At 39.0% G+C, this 23,505-nt stretch overlaps 1 protein-coding gene across 1 annotated transcript in view; it reads right to left on the reverse strand.

The window, feature by feature from the left end:
• MORC1 (MORC family CW-type zinc finger 1) overlaps positions 1–23,505 on the reverse strand; it is a 350,777-nt gene that overhangs the window by 181,507 nt on the left and 145,765 nt on the right. Inside the window, exons 5-6 of the mRNA XM_027104268.1 lie at positions 22,983–23,112; positions 19–76 (exon numbers count right to left, since the gene is read on the reverse strand). The gene's annotated coding sequence lies outside the window, so the exon portion shown is untranslated. The remainder of the gene's footprint in view (positions 1–18; positions 77–22,982; positions 23,113–23,505) is intronic.

Below are 23,505 nucleotides of genomic sequence, written 5' to 3' on the forward strand. Positions count from 1 at the left end.
AAAAACGGACACTTGTACCTTCCAACCATGCACAACGGTGTGCCATCTCCTAAGAACTATAAGAAGTGACATCGTCCTAAGATAATAAACACAGAAAACAAATGTTATTAAGGTGATAATGTTGAAAGAGGCCAATAACCCTCAATCGATAATAATGAAATGTCTCTGAAAGCACCTCACACCATTATGGCTCATTTTCTTGCTTTTGTGTGAACCTAGTCAGTGTGTTTTCATCTCTTCCAATCTACTCCAGGTTAGACAATGGTGGGGTTTTCATTATAGAAATTCTGTTACCCATATAATTGACCATCTTTATATTCCCAAATATTCAGCACTGTGATAAGCATCCCTGGAGACAGTGGAAAATATGAGGCCCAAAACTTGCTCAAAGAATAGTGATGGTATTAAATGAGTTAGAAAATATGGTATTCACTCTGGGTTGGCTAACCCACTAGCCATTTTCCCAACTTACCTCTTTCTACTATCAAAGCTGAAGACTTACTTTTCTAGACTCCCCTGCAGCAAAGGTGGCCATCTGACTTAGTACTCTTGAATAAGATAAAAGCAGAAATGTGTTGAGTGGTTTCTAGAAAACCACTAGATAAAAGGCACAGTCGCGGCTGGTTCTACCTCCCTTCTTTCTGCTTTAAATACAGGTGCAATTACAGGATATTGAGGTGTCATTTGCATCCATGAGGGAAAGTCAAGAGAATTGCATGAAGAAGTCCCAAACATTCTTGAATTACTAAACCAAAGCCAGAAGTCACTCACCTCCAGAGTTTTCATTATGAAACAAAACTTCATTGGTTTAAGTAATTATAATTGGATTTTCTTTTAGTTGTAGCCAAAACTGTTCTTAATCAATAGAAATAAAGACAAAGCATAATGCCAGAAAGCACCAGAAGCATACTTTCTTTCCATCACTGGGCATCAGCAGAAGATTATTTGTTATGAACTGTGATTTATAAGTCTTTTCTTGACAGAAGTGGTAAATGTCAGTAGAGAGGAAGACACTTGCAGGAGCCATTAGAACAAAGAGAGAGAGGAAGAGGCAAGACATGTGTGTGTATACAGAATATCATAACTAGAGTTGTTAGACTAAAGCACAGGAAGAGACAGTGTTGGCCAGATAAGGGAGGAGAGCATTAAAGAGAAGTTGGAGTGTCGGGGTGAAATTTATGTTTAGAGTGATGTATAATTTTGAGCCATTATTGGCTCATGCAGTGAATCAGTCATTCATTTGGTGAGAGCCAGCTCGATGGTAGGTTCCAAGAATATAAAAATACAAATATCACGTTTCTGGTTACAGTTTAATAGAGGCAGAGTGTATCAGGTTTCAATGTAGGAAACAGAAACCATTCTGCATATGTCAGACACCAAGTAATATGATGCAGGGAAATGGATATTGACAAAATCCATGGAAGAGATGGTAGGGCTCAAGTCAGGGGCCCACCACAGGACAGCTGAATTCAGCCTCACACCATGAAGCTTCAGAACAGAGGGCAGCAGTCTCCTGATACCACTGTCGCAACTGCCTCCAGCTACACGTGAGGGCGGTTTCCATGTACAGGAATGCTGAGGCTGGCCATCGCCTCTGAGCAATCACATCCCACGTCCTGCCTAGTAGCAGCAAAACAAGACAAAATCTAAGTATAGTTTCTAGTTTTTCAGTCTCTCTAACTGGAGGGATTAGAGAGAAGGTGCTTGGAGACTAAGGGAAATGATGCACAGTTTCCACCACACTGATGGACTTTTAAAGCCTCCATTCGTGCATGAAGGTGTTACAGGTCCTGTGAGAGAAGTTTGGGTTGCAAGGAGGGAGGTGGGTTAGGAGAGATTTCAAAGAAGTGATGGCACTTGACCAGTGCCTTGAAAGATGATCTTATACTTGTTGGGTGAACAGAATCAGGATTGGCATTTTCGGTAGTGTGCTCAGTTGAAAAAAGGAAAAATGTGAAGCTACACAGACATTCCATGGGCAGCTCACTGTGTCTGGAGTGAGGGGCACAAAGTGGGGTAGGAGAGGAGGGGGTGCAAGCTTCAAGAGGACTGGGAAGGAAGTGGGAGTCAGGTCATGGTGGACCCTGAATGCTGTACTGAGGAATTTGGAGTGGATCTTGCGGGGGCTGGAAACCAGAGTCAGGCCTCCAGCAATGGAGGGCTATGAATGAATTTGGGCTTTGTAAGGATTGCTCTGGCTGCATGTGAGTACTAGGTTGGAGGAGTTCAAGCCCAGAAGCAGGAAGGCTAGTTAGCAGAGTGTTGTAGTAGAAAGTAAGAAATAGCCTCCTGAGCTGGGGAGAATTTGATACTATGTGGGGAAGAGATGAACTGGATGCCCTGATAGTTTAGGTAGCCATAAAGGGCATCTCTGGAAGACTTGCAATAAAGTGGAGAAGAAACCACGGAAATGAGGACTGGAGCGGTGCCCATGGAGAGAAAGAGATGAATAAGAAAGGTCGATATTAGGAAAACCTGGGAGTGGGCATTCCTCAATGGGACCACAAGATACTAGTAAACGCAAGGAGAAAATGCAAGTTTGGTTGGCTTAACTTAGTCCTTCAGGGGTCTGAGGGAAGCAGGAAAGAAAGAAAGGGCAAAAGTTACTCCATGGTTTTAAGCTTGAAGTCCTGGGGAGATGGTCTTGCCGTTGACAGTATTGGGTAAGGCACCCCAAATTACCAGTTTGAAAGGTAGAAGAGAATGAGTTCATTTTTGTCACGTTAGAATTTCGCATGAAACAAACAGCACATCCAAGTAGAGTATTGTCTTACACTTTAAATAAATATGTGGTTTTCCTGTCTTCAATGGAGTTAGCTAACAACAGGTTGTCATTTTTCAACAAAATGTAATTTTGTGTTATGGAAAATATTAGTGAAGTTATTGAGCCTTGTGTGCCTCTGAAGTCAGAGGCTGAGAAGTTCATGGGAATGGGAGAAGCTGGTTAAAGATACCAGGAAGAAAAGAGACACACTCAGGTGAATGTATGGGGAAATGCGAATTTTGTGGCTATGAGTTAATATTTGTCAAGACTGATCAAAAAAAATCTGCAAATAAATTTTCCCTCCTGAACCCCCATTTACATACGGATGTCTAATTTGTGAATTGAGGCCGTATATCAACTCAATAGGCTGCCTAGAATTATACAATAGCCTCACCCTGAGAAGTCAAGACAGTGTTTTTTATAATTGTATTTCCTGGGATTTGTCCATTTAAAAATGAAGGGGAAATACTGTGCCCAGATCCCTCTCAAACTTGTTCCATCTTCTTTCAACAAAACCCTTTTATCTATAAAACAGAAATAGAGTTACAGATATAGAAAAAAAACTTATGGTTACCAGGGGGTAAGGGAGAGGGGAGGGATAAATGAGAGATTGAGATTAATATATGCACACTACTGTATATGAAATAGATAACTAATAAGGACCTACTTTATAGCACAGGGAACTCTACTCAATACTCTGTAATGGCCTATATGGAAAAAGAATCTAAAAAAGAGTGGATATATGTATATGTATAACTGATTCACTTTGCTGTACACCTGAAACACAACATTGTAAATCAACTATGCACCAATAAAAATTAAAAAGAAAGAAAAAAATCATTGCAAATAGCCAAACTTAGTGCATTATTAGAATGCAAAGTGATAAAACAACACACATTGATCTTTGGGGCACTCTGTAATGAGTCTTTTTTAAAGTTCAAAGGTGGAAAAAACCTCACACATGTAAGTAAGACTCGTACCCTGACCTTTGAGAACAGCAGTTACAGACGTGTAATGAATCACTGACAATTCAAAGGGAGAGGTAAGCACATTTTTCCTGCTGTGGCAAAAAGAACCACCTCTTAAAATTTCTTATCTAACTCAAATTGCAGACCTTTGAAATGAAACAAATTGTCCTGTATGTTCTCCAATGGACAATTTTCAGTCTGGGGACCTTTCTTACCCATAATTGTATTGTCTCCCCCCCCCCCCACCCCCGCCCAAGAACATACCACAATAACATCCAGGAAATGCCTGGTATATTTCAGAAACTTAAATAAACTTTTGTTTTTAATATAAAATTTGCTGACTATTTTTACTATTATCATATCCCTCCCATATCAAATCACCAAACTTCTGTTATTTGAGGTATGCTCAAAGAATGTTGTAATGAAAAACAAGTTTTTAGAGCAGGGACAAATTTTGTCTACAATCAAAACTGCACAGCCGTTTTAGAATAGTTTTTGGTTTTATTTTACTGTTGAACTTCAATTATCTTTGTTCTACCATAAATAGAACAAAAAAGTAATGCAAAAAATCCAACATGTAAAAGAAGAAATGAGCCTGTGATGTGATATAAGGGCTCATCTATCATCAGCCTAACACTCTACCATCTTGTTATTTGTAGCCTGATATTTCCTCAACAAGGTGTGAAGCCTTTCATTTCACAGATACTGCTGGGGGAAATCATATGGTGTGGCAGAGAGGAATTACTGAATGTGGGCTGAATGTGGAAGTAACTAGTTTCAAGGTTCCCAGTTCAAACACTGATGCCATCCTGCTCTTCTGGCTCAGAGGTATTTTCTCGATATCCCTACCTTGGATGGGGACTGGAGCGCCGTCCAGAAGAGGCAACTTGCTCTTACACCTTATCCCAGTGATATGGTTAATGATGGAGCGTCTTCCTGGGTGTGGTGACTGATAACACATAATGCTATTGGAAAACATCTAATCAACAAAAAATGCCAACAGACTTTGATATGAAGTATGCACGTGGGGATTGAGAGTTCATAACATCTCTTGAGTTTCCAAATTCCACACCTTTTCACCCCAAATCATTCAGTTTGAGTGTGGCACAGGGAGGTTGGGGGTGGGAAGTGAGTCATTGGTTTAGAGCCTGAATCCTTTTCACAGTGGCTTCCTGACTTTGTATCAGTTTCTGTAACATGCTTCTCTCCACCACTCTTTCTTTGGGGGCGCTATTTCTTTCTCTTTAACTTTCTCACTTGTTCCTCCCCATTCCTAGGAAAAGCACTCTCTACCCTCTGATCACTAACCACCGAATTGGTCAATTGGGTTGTTGTCTCTATTCAGAACATCACTTCCTGCCAAAGCTAATCACCCTATCATTTAAGGGGCCCCCATCCCTAGGTAGTCTCTCACCACTGAAAAGTCATATTTGCAGTGGATATCACCACTCCAAAAGTGGTATTTCCTTTTTTCTTGTACCTAACTCTTATAGATAAAAATCCCCATAATACCTGAGGTGATAAGTAATTATTATTATCAACTTTCCACTGGCAGGATCTTCTCCCACAAAGAAGCTTGCCATCATAGGCTGAGGAGTTTGAGGGACTGGGCTCATTAGACTTGGCTGGATTTATTAAATATTGCCTCACATTATTTTATAACTTAGGTATTCAAAAGTTTCTTCAAGGCAGCTATGTGCATGATAAAATAGTATATAGTTGATCATTTACCCACCCCCTCTTCTGTCTTTCACTTTCCCCTAGAGCACAAACATACCCCAAACTCTGTCATGGTCTTGTCTTTATAACCGTATCTCAATCAGACCATAAAATACCTTTGTTTAATTCTCTTAGACTGAGTCCTAATGCTTATTCTTTCTGTGTTTGTAGTCTCTTCCTTTTTCTCATCCTCCTTTTCAGGATTACCCCTCCATTCTTATCCCCACCTAAAGTTCTCTTCTTTGTGGCATCATAATTCTCATCTAGAGGAACTAAAGGATTAATCCTGAGCAGAAAGTCTGATGGTGACAGTAGAGAATATGACATCTCTCTGACCTAAAGGGGACTGGGACATTGAAAGCCATTATACCTCTATTAAAAGTTAAATCTCTATTCCTTATAGTAACCCTCTGTATGGGGATAATCACAATTCCAGGAGCCTTGGAACCTGCACTAAATTTGATTTTCTAGTTCCAAAGGATAATATTCTCAGGATTGCTTGAGAACTATATTACAGTGGATAACAAAAAATGACTATAATAATGCATTTAATGCCTATTATATGACCAGGAATAAACCATATAATCTGGTTTTAGGGCTCATGAGAAATTTATGAATTCTATCTGAATAGCCTGTTAAAAATGAAACCAGTGCTGCCATGGTACAAAGGCCTCTTTCCAAGCTCCCTAATTCACTCTTGCCCATTTATACCTGTCCCAATACAGTTTGCTTCCATGGAAAAGAAATGTATCCATCAACCTGGTGGTCAACCTCCATGGGAACAGGAACTAAAATTTTACATTAGCCTCAACATGTTGACCCAGAGATATAAATAATTCAACAATTTTTAAATTCCTAGGATGGAATCTGAATCAGCAAAGACAGAAAGAGAGGCTTGTGAGAGAGCATTTCTTCTCTTGCTCAAACCTCTCTTTTACTGAAGACAGAAAAACAATTTCACCATGGAAAACATCATCAGCTGACAGAGTCTCAGGGGGACTCTTCCTCCATCCACTATTTTTGGTTAACTTTCCAAATACTCCTATTCCTTATGGACAAACAAGAGTTGGGAAAAGCAAAACTACCCAAGTTTGAAGGTTTTTCTCTTTGCTAACTTGTTATGGAGTGAACTATATCCCCCCCAAACTTTATGTATTCATATGTTGAATACCTAGCCCCCAGTATCTAAGAATGTGACTGTATTTGGAGATAGGGCCTTTGAAGAGGTAATTAAGTTAAAGTGAGAATGTTAGGGTGTGCTCTAATTCAGTCTGATTGCTGTCCTTGTAAGAAGAGGAGACTAGGACAAGGACACCAGGGATGTGTGCGTGCACAGAGGGAAAGCCATGTGAAGAGGCAGCAAGAGGGAGGCTAAAGAAAAGCTGAAACGAAGGGTCTCAGAGGAAAGCAAGTCTGTCGACACCTTGATCTTGGATTTACAGCCTCCAGAACAGTGAGAAATAAATTTCCTTTGCTTATGCCACCCATTCTGTGGTATTTGCTATGGCAGCTCTAGCTGCCATATTACATGCCCTAGCTGTAATATGCTCTAGCATATTACAAACTAATACCCGCCACCCAACAACAATTAATGGGAAGCAATTTCTACCATTCGTATGCAGCCACTGTGCCAACAAATGTTCTCCTTTTAACCTCTTGCCCCTTCCAACCCAGGACTCAAGATTTTCTGTTTATGCTCCCCAATCTGCCTCCCCACCCATGGCGTTTCATTTTCAAATGCCCTCATCCATAACCTCCTATATCTTAACTCCCCCATCTTTTCCTCAAGGAACAAGGCATTTCAAGCAATACTTTAAATCCTTTAAAGCTATTCCTTTCCCTGGAAAATCCAGCTGTTGTTTCAATACACTAGACCGAAACACATGCCCTTACATTTTGATCCTGAGTAAGTCACACTGGTAAGGGCTCAATTACAGGTTGCAGCAGAGAAAAAAAAGCATCATAAAATGATAGAACAGCCTTTACTTCAGATCTACACTAGATTATCAAGTTTATCTTCTGAGATTACCAGAACCATGGGAACAGATTGCTTCCCTATGAAACTAATACTAATGCTCACAGAGCCACCTGCAGAGAAAAATCTAGCCCCATTCACTACTGCAGTGATTCTCAAGAAATGCTTTCTTTGCTTTTAGTTTAGTGGAGCATGGAAGACGTAGCAAATGACAGACTGTGTTTTGATAGTGAGCCAATTGGGCAAGGTCCCTTGATAGTTCTGTGCTCCGTAAACTAGCTAGCACATTGCTGACGCTCAATAAATGTCACATAACATCAACTATCAATTATTCAGTGTATAATGAGGAAAATGCCTTGGCATGCATTATCTCAAAGCTTAATCAAGAAGTTGTGTGATTCTGACACCATATCATAAAACAGATTGGTATTTTTACTTAAACTGCTAGACTGTATACATTTGTATTGATGACACGTCTTTAAATTACTCCAATTTGTTTATGGTGACAACCAGTAGAAATCACTGAAATTATTGAACATCAATAACATAGAGGATTGCTTAGGTACAATATTCCCAGATGTTATTGTGATAGCCTCAAATGACAGCTGACTAATGTATTGTGTCCATTTGAGCACCTTGATCTATACCCATCCTCTTTCCTTTCCTGGAATTTTCTTCCTCCCTCAACTGTATTTGTCCTCACGAAAAAATCCAGTTGGCCTCACTGGGAGACTTTCCCTGAAATGATCTTCTCCCACACAAGAAACAATGTTTGACATATCTTTGTAACTCTAGTACTTGGAACAATGTATATGGAATGTGTTCAAAATAGATGGATTCTGAAAAGTGCCTAGATCATAGGAAGTGCCCAGTAAATAGGTGAGTGAAGGAACACCTGAAGGATAAATCTGTAAATTCCCCATTGTCTGTCTTCATACTGCTCTATAGTGGGTGTCCAGATTAACAAATAAATGGGAAAGAGGGAGGCGGAGGAACCCCGCACAATAGGGGTAGCCTAGATCTCAAGATGACAATGAGCCTGGACAGTGGGGAGCTCTCCCCTCCTCCCCAAACCAGGAAGGATCAGCCCAATCTTTCAAAGACCCTGAACCACCTACATCTAGTAAAAGAGAAGTCTATTAGGCAAGTCCTTAAACTTCACCAAACCACATTAAACCGAACGCATCTTAAGCTGTAGCAAGTTTTAAAATCTGTAGAAGTCACACTGAAAATGAATACAAAAGCAGAATACTTTTCTCCAACATTTTAGCTAATATCACCAAATGAATCCAGCTCCTGCTATTAATATATGAAGGGAGGGGGTACCTGCCCCCATGTGCTGACAACAGCATTGAAAAGTCAATAGTTATGTTGGCAAGAGGGAATATAGTGTACTTAAGTGGAGGGAAAGGTTAAAGAAAGACTATACCTTCTATTCGCCTACAACAGGGCTTTGTTTTCCTCACAAATGGAGAAAAAAAACAAAAACAAAAGCTCCAGCTTCCAAGGCACAACAATATTCTACATAGTAATTCAAAAATAGTTTCTGCGTTCTACCAACTGAGCCTGAATCTGACTTCTTGTGCCTCACTCAACAGCTACTTTCTGCCCGTAGGACAGACTACAGAAACTCTCATTCAATCTTGGGATATAGTTGCTGTGTCATTCTCTGCCTAAATGTAAAACAAAACCATGAGTGTAATGGGCTATTCCCTCAGTCCTAGGAGGGAAATGATACCTCTAAGAGGTTTGACCTGATAATAATGACATGACATGATAATAATGACATGTTAATACTCTATCTTAGAATACAAACTATATCAAACCCATTTGCAGTCAAATCAGTTTAAAACTGACCCCTTTACCAGGTGCTATGGTAAAATTTTGTTCTCAGGTAGTAACTCTTTGAGAATCTCAAATAACTTCACAAAACTGAGTGCTATCACCAGCTTATTTTCAATAGGTTGAATGCTGCTGAAAGCTCAGTACAATGTTTATAAGGGATAGTACCCTCTCCTTCAACACGTTGACTAACCTTCCACCTTTTCATGATGCTGATGATGTCATTGAATCATGCTAGGCTGTACCATGCTCCCCATCACTTCTTATCAGAATTTTATACATGAGCATTGCATTCTACAAAGCTTTGCAGTTTGTTGGGTCTGATTGCATTTGTAGCATGACTCAGAGCAGAAACTAAACTGAGTTTGCTCCTTGGTAGAATAAAATTTTCTTTATTTTCTTGTTACAAAAAATTTTTTTATAGTATTAGATCTGATTTCACACATTTTTCTTCTAACATTTATATTTCACTGATATGGAAGAGGCCATGGGATATTACCAAGGTCTATCAGACCATATTAAAGTAATAATTTCTAAATATAAAGCATCAAAGTTGTAAACAGACTCCATTGGTGAGTTTCATTAATTCATGCCACTTGATATTTCTGTTTTTCAAATATAGATATTCCAGTTTCATTTCCAAGAGCATTTCTATGTCTTTATAATTAAGATTACCAATTTTTATGGATCTAGCTTTTTTCTTTCATAGATCATAAGAAGAGACAAGTTGTAGGGAACGCTTCAAAAACCAAAGCTTAACATAAAAACAAAACAGCTACATTTTAGTTCTGTTTTTTGTTTTGTTTTGTTTTGCTGCCAGTAGGATAAGGCTGTATATTGATAGACTAGTGCAGGAAAATGCTGACTCAGTGTAATGCAGTTCAATTTAATTTGAATCAGTTGATTCAATTAAGTTCAAAGTTCAATCATGTTTATTGAGGTCTATTATATGAAGCTATTGTATGAAAGGTCCTGTGCTAGGTGCTGAAGGCATACAAATAGGAGTAAGATGCAGCACCAGCCTTCAAGAAGCGTGTAATCTACTCAGGAACATTGAAATGTACATACATAACCATAATACAGGGAGTGATGGCCTATGTACTAAGGAGACGCAAATGTAAGAAAGAGCAGCCAAATCTGATTTGGGGGGGATCAGAGATGGCTTCATTCACCAGGAAGGACAAGATTTTCTGGCCCATGAAGGATCAAATACCTTTACTTCCCTTGCGAACCTGAGTTGCTGAGGCCACCTTCACCTGTGGGCCAAATTGGGGTCACATTCACCTTAATTTGTTTCATTTCACTGGCTTTTGCCTCTAAGCACAAGCAGCACTCTACTTCTGCTTCAAAGTTTCACCCTGTAATTTCTGGACACTCCTTCAACAAGTTATTAAATCTCTCTGAGCCTCAGTTTACCCATCTATAAAATGATGATACCTTCACCATAAAATTGTCACTAGGATTCAATGAGACTGTATATATAATTTATGGAAGAATTATTATTACTTTACACTTGCATTATACACTTCAGCCAAAATAACTAATGACCCATTTTGTGAAAGAAGTAAAAGAGATAGGATGCAGCCCTGCTCCCATCCCTCCTCCAGACAAGGCTCATTTTAGGTGTCAAAAGTTGAAGAATGATGGAAAGAAGAGAAGAAGAGGGAAAGATGAATTTCTCCTTTGGTTCTATAAACTTTAAATAACAAGAAAGTACTTTCCCTTTGGTTTTCTTGAGGTTCTTCTAGTCTATCACACAGGTGCCTATTTATACCACTCCATCAAGTAATAAACAAGGAGGCTTACAGAAATGTGGCAGTAGCTGTTGCACCAACAAAATCTTTTCTAGATGGACACATGGGATAGGCTGCCAAGACTCTGCTGTGCTTATTTCCAGATACCTGTCTTCCCAAGCCCTCCATCAGTAATTGGAAGCACAGCTCTCAGCTAGGTAGATCCAGGTTTCTAAACACTCTATGATTCAAAGGTAAACATCCAGAAAGTCATCTCCTACCACTTTTCTATCCCTACACCTTACTTGTTACATATTGCATAAACTTGATGAGACTGGCTAAAAGATGCATAGTTTCTGTTACAAATAAACTGTATGATAATGAAATTATTCATTTAACTGTTAATCATGCCACTGAAAAAGGGAATTCTTTGAAAAATAAAAATAAAAAGAGTGTTCTGATTGTATTCATTATACACTTTTGTTGGAAAAAAGCAAATTTTACCACTCAGTTAAACATTCCTTTGTTTTTAATTAAACTTTTTATTTTTAGATCTATAGAAGCATTTGCACTTGTAAGAAATAATACAGAGAAATCCCATGTGACCTTCACTGAGCTTCCCCCAGTGGTAATGTTTTACAAAACGATAATGCAGTGCAGTATCACAACCAGGATGTTGACATTGATATATCTACTAATCCTATTCAGATTTCCTCAGTCATATATGTAGTCATTTGTGTGTGTGTGTGTGTGTGTGTGTGTGTGTGTGTGTGTATGTAAGAGAGATGGAGAGAGGTGTATTTAGTTCTATGCAATTTTATCATGTTTTGTGTGTGCGTGTGTTAGTTTCAAGTGTAGGGCAAAGTGATTCAGTTATACATATACATATATCCATTCTTTTTCAAATTCTTTTCCCATATAGGTTATTACAGAATATTGAGTATAGTTCCCTGTGCTATACAGTAGGTCCTTGTTGATTATCTATTTTATATATAGTGGTGGGTATATGTTAATCCCAAACTCCTAATTTATCCCTCCTCCCCACCTTTCCCTTTGGTAACCATAAATTTGTTCTGGGGGACTTCCCTGGCGGTCCAGTGGTTAAGACTTCACCTTCCAATGCAGGGGGTACAGGTTTGATCCCTGGTCAGGGAGCTAAGATCCCACATGCCAAAACATAAAACAGAAGCAATATTGTAACAAATTCAATAAAGACTTTAAAAATGGTCCACATCAAAAAAAAATCTTTAAAAAAATTTGTTTTCGAAGTCTGTGAGTCTGTTTCTGTTTTGTAAATCAGTTAATTTGTATCACTTATATGTGGAATCTAAGAAGATGATACAATTGTATCATGTTTATGTTCACAAATCCACCACCAGTCAAGATACAGAAGAGTTCCACTACCACAAGAGTCCCTTGTATTGCCCTTTTATAACCACACCCAACCGCCTCCATCCCTAATCCCTAATAAATACTAAAACGTTCTTCATCTATAATTTTGTCATGTCAAGAAGGTTATATAAATGGAATCATACAGGAAGTAACCAGTTGAGATTGGCTATTTTTACTCATCATAATTCCCTAGAGATTCATCCAAGTTGTTGTGTCTATCGATAGTTTTTATTATATTATTATTGCTGAGTAGTAATCCATGGTGTAGATCTGTTAAGGACATCTGGGTTGTTTCCAGTTTTTGCCTATTACTAATAAAGCTGCTGTGAACGTTCTTATACAGGTTTCCGTAAGAACACAATTTTTTTTTTTTTTTTTTTGCGGTACGCAGGCCTCTCACTGTTGTGGCCTCTCCCGTTGCAGAGCACAGGCTCCAGACACGCAGGCTCAGCGGCCATGGCTCACGGGCCCAGCCGCTCCGCGGCATGTGGGATCTTCCCGGACCGGGGCACGAACCCGTGTCCCCTGCATCGGCAGGCGGGCTCCCAACCACTGCGCCACCAGGGAAGCCCCACAAGTTTTTATTTCACTGAGATAAATCCCTAGTGGTGCAGTTGCTGGGTTGTATGGTTAGTTGTATGCTCAGATTTGTAAGAAACTGCCAAACTGTTTTCCAAAGTGACTGTACCATTTTCTATCCCCACAGCGATGTGTAAGTGATCCAGTTTTTTCACCTTTTTTGTTTTGTTGTGGTATGTTTTTTAACATTACATTAGTCTGGTAAAATTAGTGAATAAACACACAGCCCATATAAGAACAGCCTGTAAAAAGTCAGTTCAAAAAGTCCAAAGGGTAAAAAGGTAGGAGTTATATAAAAAGGCCATCTCATGCATGCAGCAGCCTCTCTGAATTGTCTCAGCTCATAGGGCCTCCAGGTATGCAGCAAATGCTTCATATTCCTGGAAAGTACCTCATATGCCCTAAAGCTTTGCTCAGTCTAAATTAAAATAAATAAATCTTTTCTTTCCAAAACAGGATCATGGCCTATAAAATGCTTCAAGTGGCCCTGTGTTCAACACTGCTTATAGGTAAGAGCCTATTTCTTTTTTTTTTTTTACCATATCTTTTATAACTGTTAGGTTGATTGATAACCCCTTTTGACTTTTTAAAGAAATGAACAAACATGTTTTGTTCATAGACCAATTCTAAAGCATTGGGGAAACCAAACTACTATGTCATGCTGTGGATTTGAACGTTAGTGTTAATTGTATGCGCAATCATTCTATTCCTAATTATGTATTAACCCGCTATTGTTGCTAAGAAGTCTATTTAACTGCTACCTCCAAAGAAGTGCTCTTTGAACAAAGAAAAATTTTCAATGTCTTTTATAAACTGTAATACTTACATGATACAATTATGTGGAAACCTCAAGGGACTTTGAGAGTGTGAATTCATTAACCTTTTAGGCAAGCTGTAGCTCAGAGAAGTGCTGAAGGCACCAAAGGCCAGATGATTTGCTGCCAAAGTGACCCAGTAACTCAGTGGCTTATATCTGAATTGAACTGAGAGGTCACTTTGTATCCAAAACTGCAAATACTTATAAAGATGTAAATTATTTTCATGCTTAAATCTTTATAATTTATAAATACTTCTGATGAAGGTGCTTAAATCATAATAAATTTCTAATTTTATGAGAAGCTTGAGACCCAAGCAAAAGAAATATGTATTTCGCTTGAGATACACACACAGATAGATATAGATATATATTTAGAGTATGAATCTAGAAATGTGTGTACACATATATATGTGTGTATATGATTAGCCCTGTATTCCTAAGCATATGAATAATTTTAACAAAGAGCTTTAATCATCTGTATTGCACTTTGCATTTAGGACATGTTTAAACAAATGATTTAGCAAATTTTAGCCAAGTTATTATTAAGCAGTTATCATCAAGGCAAATACAGTCACACCCAGTTACAGCCCACACATCCAGCTGAGGTAAGTGAGTCTGGCTCAGTTTAAGAGCGTATCTCAGGAGCAACTGTAAACTGAAGTCAGGGGCTGGTTATAATCCATCAGTACAATGCTTTGCCTTAACTACTCGTCCATGCAGCTGACTTTAGAGTGGGTGATAGTGGATGATCGCAAGGGTAAAAGCACTATAGTTGGTCCACATTCACCTGTGAACACTGCAGAGTCAAAAATACCGGCCTGGGGCTTCCCTGGTGGCACAGTGGTTGAGAGTCCGCCTGCCGACGCAGGGGACACGGGTTCGTGTCCCGGTCCGGGAAGATCCCACATGCTGCGGAGCGGCTAAGCCCGTGAGCCATGGCCACTGAGCCTGCGCGTCTGGAGCCTGTGCTCCGCAATGGGAGAGGCCACAACAGTGAGAGGCCCACGTACCGCAAAAAAAAAAAAAAAAAAAAAAATACCAGCCAAAAGGAAAATGGTTCTGTAAACAGACTTTCATTGACTTTCTTTAAAAACAAGTTGGAATTAACTTTAACTCCAGATGAGATGAAAATATGTCTACCTATAAAGACGACTGGTTTGACTAACTTTACTTGATTGATAAATAAATAAGTAAAATTAGGTAGTTGAAGTTCATGAAAGAACAAGTTGAGGATCAGAATCCAAGGATAGAGGGATGTTTACACTGCTGGATTAACCCTTCAGATCTCAGGAAAGAATCCTTTACTGCTTACAAGAGGAGGGGACTGCAGTCTTTAGAACCTGATTCACTTGTTACACTAAAAACTAGTTTAACTGACATTTTCTAAATCACATAGCTCTAAAGTAGGAAATAATAGCTTGAACCAACTTTTTTCTTTCCCCACCCACTCCCCCCCTCCTTTTTCATTTAAGAATGTAGCCTATTCATCTGCACTTCCCTGGAGCCCTTCTGCTTGTCATAACAAAACAACAATTTTTAAAAGTTCATTTTTATTATTTAAAAAATTTTTCTCTGTTAAAGATTAGTTGTCTAGTAAATTACTTTTGTCTAGAACTTAATTTGAAGTAAGTAGGGAAAAGATCTCATTATCCATTTCCCTAGTGGTAATGCTGAAGCCCAAAATGATGAAGAGCCTACTCAACTAATTAAATTTATGAGCAGAGTCCCCATATTATTTTACTGATTTTCTCAAAATAGTAACTTATACACATTGGGGCTGATTCCCTGGTCAGACAATTAGAAGTCTAAGTGTCATGATTTGATTAAAAAACAAAACAAAACAAAAATCCTCTCTTTAGTATTTAGGTCCAGAATTGCCTTCTCCTATAATAAGACATCAAATAGTAATATTACTATTTTAAATCTTTATTATGTGTCAGGGCCTTTCCATATGTTACTTCAACTCTCATAATCACTCTGAAAATAGGTGTTATGAGTCTCATACAAAGAGGAAACTGAGGCTTAGAGAAGTTAAATGACCAAGCTACACAGTCGGTCAATGGTCGATGCCAGGGACTTCCCTGGTGGAGCAGTGGTTAAGAATCCGCCTGCCAATGCAGGGGACACAGGTTCGAGCCCTGGTCCAGGAAGATGCCACATGCCACAGAGCAACTAAGCCTGAGCGCCACAACTACTGAGCCTGTGCTCTAGAGCCCGGGAGCCACAACGACTGAGCCCGCATGCCACAACTACTGAAGCTCCTGAGCCTAGAGCCTGTGCTCCACAACAAGAGAAGCCACCACAATGAGAAGCCTGTGCACCACAATGAAGAGTATCCTGGCTCGCTGCAACTAGAGAAAGCCTGCGTGCAGCAATGAAGACCCAATGCAGCCAAAAATAAATAAATAAATAAATAAAATTTTTTTACAAAAATGATCAATGCCAGATTTACATCTAAATTCTACATCCAGGTCTTCTGTGAACAAAACTCTTCTTTCTGCCACACAAACTGTCCCCTCTGTCACTGCAGTACCAGATATGGGATATGCAGGCATCAGATAGGCAGCAGAGCACACAAGATCTCCTCCCCAAAACGTAATATAGCCAATATGGTAGCCATTGGTTCCACAAGAAAAGGTCAGAAGTTAGGGAGCTGGGTGATTTTATCTGAGAAAATAGAGCCAAACCAGGACATAATCAAGAACAGTTCCTAGTTGTACTGATTTAAAGAAAAGCCCCAAACTCAACTTGTTCCACCTCAACAGGGCACTTTTATTTTAATTTTTAATTTTTTTGAAGTATAGTTGATTTACAATGTTGTGTTAGTTTCAGGTGTATAGTAAAGTGATTCAAATTCAGATTTTTTTCCATTATAGTTTATTACAAGATATTGAATATAGTTCCCTGTGTTATACAGTAAGTCCTTGTTGGTTACCTACATTATATGCAATACTGTGTATCTGTTACTCCAAAACTCTTAATTTCTCTCTCTCCCTTTCCCCCTTTGGTAACCATAAGATTGTTTTATATGTCTGTGAATCTATTTCTGTTTTGTAAATAAGTTCACATGTATCATTTTTTAGATTCCACAAATAAATGATATCATATGATATTTGTCATTGTCTGACTTACTTCACTTAGTATGATAATCTCTAGGTCCATCCATGCTGCTGCAGATGGCATTTCATTCTTTTTTATGGCTGAGTAATATTCCATTGTATGTATGTACCACATCTTCTTTATCCATTCATTGATGGAAACTTAGGTTTCTTCCATGTCTTGGCTATTGTATGAACATTGGGGTGCATGTATCATTTCAAATTACAGTTTTCATCTTTTCTGGATATATGCCCAGGAGTGGGATTGCTGGATCATATAGTAATTCTATTTTTAGTTTTTTAAGGAATCTCCATACTGTTCTCCATAGTGGCTGCACCAATTTACATTCCCAACAACAGTGTAGAAGGGTTCCCTTTTCTCCACACTCTCTGCAGCATTTGTTATTTGTAGACATTTTGATGATGGCTATTCTAACTTGGTGTGAGGTGATACCTCATTGTAGCTTTGATGTGCATTTCTGTAATAATTAGCAATGTTGAGCATCTTTTCACGTGCCTGTCAGCCATCTCTATGTCTTCTTTGGAGAAATATCTATTTATGTCTTCTGTCCATTTTTTGATGTGGTTGTTTGTTTGGTTGATATTGAGTTGTATGAGTTGTTTGTATATTTTGGAAATTAAGCCCTTGTTGGTTGCATTGTTTGCAAATATTTTCTCCCAATCTGTAGGTTGACTTTTCATTTTGTTTATGGTTTCCTTTGCTATGCAAAAGCTTTTAAGTTTAATTAGGCCTCATTTGTTTATTTTTGCTTTTATTTCTTTTGCCTTGGGAGACTGACCAAGAAAACACTGTTACAATTTATGTCAGAGAATGTCTTGCCTATGTTCTCTTCTAGGAGTTTTATGGTGTCATGTCTTATATTTAAGTATTTAAACCATTTTGAGATTATTTTTTGTATATGGTATGAGGGAATGTACTAACTTTGTTGATTTACATGTGGCTATCCAGCTTTCCCAACACCCCTTGCTGAAGAAACTGTCTTTTTTCTGCTGTATATTCCTGCCTCCTTTGTCAAAGATTAATTGATTGAAGGTGTGTGGGTTTATTTCTGGGCTCTCTATTCTCATATGTCTGTTTTTATGCCAATACCATACTGTTTTGATTACCATAGTTTTGTAGTATTGTAACAGGGCACTTTTAAAAATGAAACAGCCTTATTTCTCATAAAGAGGAAATATGGACAATGCACATATTTGGAAAGTGCTTCACTGACTAAGTAAAGCAGTCCTTGGGGTTGACCCATCCATGAAACAATTTGAGGGTTCATGCCCATATTGTTGGTTTATGGTCAGATCTGTCCATAAAGTACAAGTATGCCTTCTGGTTTTAGACAGAGGAAGAAATAAATTGCCTTTGGCCTGTTTCTCTAGCATAGTTCCAGCTCTTGTTTTTCAAACCAGAGTTAGTAACCAAGTCCTCTTTGTCTTGAAAGGTTATTTTGTTTGTTTTTGTTTGTTTGTTTGTTTTTGACAAGAGCTTTTAAGCTCACATTTTCTTCCCCACAACACTGTCAGCACCTCTGATCCTTCCCTTTGCCTTCCTCTCTGCATAGAAGGAATGGACCTTCTCAGTCATCACTGCAGCCCTCCACTTCCTCGGAGAGCCTGTAGTCCCTGATATAGTTTTAGTTTATTATATAAGATTTTGTTCTTGGGACTTCCCTGGTGGAGCAGTGGATAGGACTCCATGCTCCCAAGGCAGGGGAGCCAGGTTCGATCCCTGATCGGGAAACGATGCCACATGCATGCCGCGACTAAGAGTTTGCATGCCACAGCTAAGGAGCCCACCCACCACAACTAAGACCTGACGCAACCAAATTAAAAAAAAAAAAAGAACTCAATTTTGAAAGGTATTACCTAACCAGATGGGAGCTATATATATAAAAAAATGATTTTGTTCTTAATTTACCTACTCACTTTGGCTTAAGATTGATTGATGCTGTCAAAGAGGTGGGTAGTGAGAGTAAACTGGAAAATAACTCGGTGGGAGAAAAAATGCCACTGCCCGTGACTAGGTTCATTGAGCACTCTTGATGTTGTAGAAAAACTGTTTTCCTACCCACGTGCCACCATTGGTCATGGCTCTAGAGTTGGGAATCCCATCCACACACACATAGGCCGTGACACAGAAGGGGTCACCACTGATTGAATCATATAAAATGCTGCCTTTTGTGAGTCACAGATGTCTCTGTCCACAAAATTCAGAACTAATAAAAGACGTGCCAGTGTCAAATAATATTCAGAACAAATAAAAGACGTGCCAGTGCCATGTGTGTGAGCACGTATGTGGGTGTATGTTAGTGCACTGAGAGCGGGTTAAAACAGATTGAAGTTAAACTCGGGTAATACCAGTTTCTGTTTGCTTTTCAAAGTACTCGACACAGTGGCAATGGTAACGTCAATAAAGCCAAAGCCAATGGTAACGTCAATAAAGCCAAAGTTCCTGAGTTAAAAGTTCAGTTTCGAAGTGTTTTAACAGACAGTTTAATAAAATTATGGGGATTTGTAAGCTGATCTTGTAGTTCAGCACCTCTTTTTTTCCAGTTTGCTTCCATCAACCCTCATTGTTTTCTGCCTGTACTTCCCCTATTTGCCCTGCCCCTTTCCCCATGGCTTTTCACCGTTTGTAACCTTTGTAACCTCCCTTCTTCCGTCTCTCCTTCCTTTGATTTCTTTTCTTGATTTCTCTATTCTCCTTCATCCTTTTTTTTCTTCTTCACAGTTTTTCTCTCACAATCCAAATTTCTCCTCTCTCTCTCTCAACCTTATGTGAATTTCAGCCAAGTGAGAGAATCTATTATACTAAAATACAACTCTTCAATCTTCTGCCACAAAGTTTTGTGTCAGTGACTAAAGTTTAGAGTGGGAAGGAAAAAAATAACAATTTCGTTATTTGTAAAGAAAATTCTTTACAACACAGAGAATATTCAAGTCCAAAAAATATGAACCTAAACATGCGTATTTTAATCTCTCACAAAATTATAAAATTTCTCCTACAATTAGAGAGATCTTTGAAAATTTTATCATATTTCCAAGACATCTGTATATCCTTTACTCCCCATCCTTTTTTTGTACTTAATTACTAGTGACCATTTATACTTTATTTTAGTACTTAATTTATAAGCACACATAATTGCCTGGGCACTTATTTCATCTTTTTTTAAAGACATAAACATGTTAAGGACAGGTACGGAGACTCAGTCCAACAAAATAGTAAATAAAAAAATATTATTCTTTACTTGCTTATACTGAGTGCTAAGTGCTTTACTTGCAGAATCCCATTCCTAAGTATTTTTGAGCTTGTGGCAGGACTGTACTGCTAATCTCCAGCTCCACTACAAACTTCAATATCACCCAGCACCTAAGGGAAATAGCTAGATGACAGCCTATCCTGTGAATCTACCAGACTTCTAGTGTCTTTTGTCCCCATCGAATCCTTCATAGACATTGAAGGTTACATGAGGGAAGGAGTTTACAGCTGCAGCCATCCAGGGATGACAAGCTCCTGCTAGTTGAGTGCCCTGGTCTATGCTCTTTTTTTAATTTTTTTTTTTCCCTGTTTCTTAGTGAGGCTCTGTGACAACACACCTGTTGGATTCTCTGACACCTTCTGACACACAACACTCCCCTTCTGAGTCCTGAGTCAAGTTGAGAAATAAACCAGAGTTGATTATGTAAAGCAACCCATTTCCTTTATCACTGAGAGGCTAACTAGGAAAATGTAGCATAGTACAAGTACGTACAGGGCCAGGTGACGGGACCCCAGAATTGGGCGAATTTTATTTACGATTTCAGGTTGCAGAACCAGAACAGCAAGTTCTGAGAAAGGGCAGCTCACTCTCAAGAAGAAAAAGGAAGAATGAGCTGGACATGCCAAGTTATGTCTCTTGGATTTACCAAGAGGGAGCTCTAAATGAGACCCCTCTGCATGGGAGAAAAAGGAATCTGCCGTCAGACTCTGCCCTTTCATTCTGCGTCTTAAGTTGCACATCAGGCTTTCTGATCTTTTCAGTGTGTAGGTTCTTACCATAAGTAGGAACAGTTATGAGTATAATATATAGACCATTTCATGGTCATGAGCATAGTATATAGACTATTCAGTCATTTCCCCATTATCAAATTTAAAGACTCTTTTTCAAACTCCCCTGGGCAATGGCAACATAGGAAGTCTTTCCACTTCTAATTATATAGCTTCCCTTACTTCCACACTGCCTATCAGCCCGTGATGGGCACTCATCTCTTTGTGCCTAATGAGAATACATTTTTATTTGTTTTGCTTTAATTATTGGCCAGGTCTATTTTGACTTCCCTTTCACTTATTTCTGTCTCAGTTCGGACAGAAATAAGTCTCAGCATGTAAATTCCTTGACAGTAGTAGGGGCTGTGCCCACTTAGCATATTCTATATGCTTCCAATGATATAATACCATACAGAGAAAGAAATTTTCAGTTAAGGACCTATTTGTTATGAATATATTCCAGTTCAAAATATTAGAGCTGAAAGAGATCATATGATCCAGCCTTGTTTTGCAGAGCATAAAATGAAGATGCAGGAGTAAGAAGTGACTCTGGATCTCTGATCCTTCTGGGCTTGCATGGGGAGAGCTGTGATCTCAAATCTCTCCACACTCTTAAGTGTCTGCCTTATTTCTGCCATACAGACTTTTCTGCAGAGGATATTCCAGAAATGTTTAGATAATAGTACGAAGCTTGACAGGTCCTATTACAACTGACTGTGATACAGCATGAAAGCAAGGAGGGTATATAGGGAGTTGGAAAGGAAGAGAGGAAGATTTTTTTTACAGCTTATGATTGTAAAGTTTAAAACTAACCTGGCTGATACTGCCTACATTAAAACACACACACACACACACACACACACACACACACACACACACACACACATATTTAAAAACCGAAAGAATAATAAAACTCAGGGTTCAGTTTCAATCCCCAGCAGTATTATCTAGGCTTACAAACACAAAACTCTCATCTTGCTCTCACTAACTTTCAAGGTTGATCAGGCAGAATGAAAAAGGGAGGGGAAATTTCTCAAGCAGAGAGGATAATAGCATGCCCTTCTATATTACTTCCATTTTATTTCCAGCCCTGCCACTGACTTACTATGTGACCTCGAGTGAGTCATTTCATCTCCGTGTATCAATTTTCTCATTTGTGAAGTAAGATAATAAATACTGCTTTCTGTCTCTCTCATGGGTGATGTTATCACCACCAATTAATATTTATTGTGTGCCTGTTGGGTGCATAATGCTGAGGTAGAAAATTTGTTCTGGGAGGTGGGGGGAAGAAGAGATGGAACATTTTCCATGAGCAAAGAGATGGAAGGTTTACAAAAGACAGAATTATTAGAGCTTAAAATAGCTATAGCTTTTTTTTTTTTTTTTTGCCGTACGCGGGCCTCTCACTGCTGTGGCCTCTCCTGTTGCGGAGCACAGGCTCCGGACGCGCAGGCTCAGCGGCCATGGCTCACGGGCCCAGCCGCTTCGCGGCATGTGGGATCCTCCCGGACCGGGGCACGAACCCGTGTCCCCTGCATCGGCAGGCAGACTCCCAACCACTGCGCCACCAGGGAAGCCCCTATGGCTTATATTTTAAAGCATGCCTCCTCTAAGACTTATGAATAGCATTTTTTCTTAGTTATTGTACAATGCACCAGGATAATTATGGTACAGAATATTGGTTTTACTTTTGGATGACTCCAAGTAACACTATTTTAAGCAATTACTGTAATTTCTTATGTGGCTGTAAATTATATTCTAAACATAGTTTTTTTAGAAATATTTATTAGATATTGATGGTATTGGGTCTACTTGCCTAGCCACTACCTTTGTTTCCCTTTTTTTAACAGAACAAATCTACATTAAACATGTAACACTGTAACTGACACATTTTCTTCAAAAAGAATGAAGAGAAATTTGAAAAGTCGCCTATTAACACATCCCAGGTAAAACCAAAGTTTTGATGCTGGTTCATCCACAGAAATCAGCCCAAATGAATGAGAGTTTCCTGTTCTCTCCAAATCAATCCTGTCTTCCCACTCCTGCTGTCACTTACCTGATTCTGGTCCTACTAATCTCTCATCTGGACTATTCGAAGAGCATCCGACTTTGTATCTCTCACTCTGCTCTCTTCCTTTTACGACGTGTCCTCCACAACACTGACAAAGGACTTTGCAAAGGTTAATCTGTGAATAGATAAACAAAATGTTGGCATATACATACACAATATTATTCAGCCTTAGAAAGGAATGAAACGCTGGCCTATGCTACAACATGGGTAAACCTTGAAGATGTTATGTTAAGTGAAGTAAGTCAGACACAAAAGGATAAAGGTTGCATGGCTCCTCTTACTTGTGGTACCTAGAATAAGCAAATTCATAGAGACAGAAAGTAAATGGTGGTTACAAGGGCCTGGGAGAGAGGGTAATGGGAGTTATTGTTTAAAGGGTACAGAGTTTCTACTGGGGATGATGAAGTCTGGAGATAGTGGTGATGGTTGCATAGCACTGTGAATACATTTGATGCCATTGAATTGTACAATAAAAAATGGTTCAGGGCTTTCCTGGTGGCGCAGTGGT

This window comes from Aethalodelphis obliquidens, unplaced genomic scaffold, assembly GCF_003676395.1.
Source record: "Aethalodelphis obliquidens isolate GAN/ISIS:26980383/991018 unplaced genomic scaffold, ASM367639v1 scaffold1, whole genome shotgun sequence".
Lineage (NCBI taxonomy): Eukaryota > Metazoa > Chordata > Mammalia > Artiodactyla > Delphinidae > Aethalodelphis > Aethalodelphis obliquidens.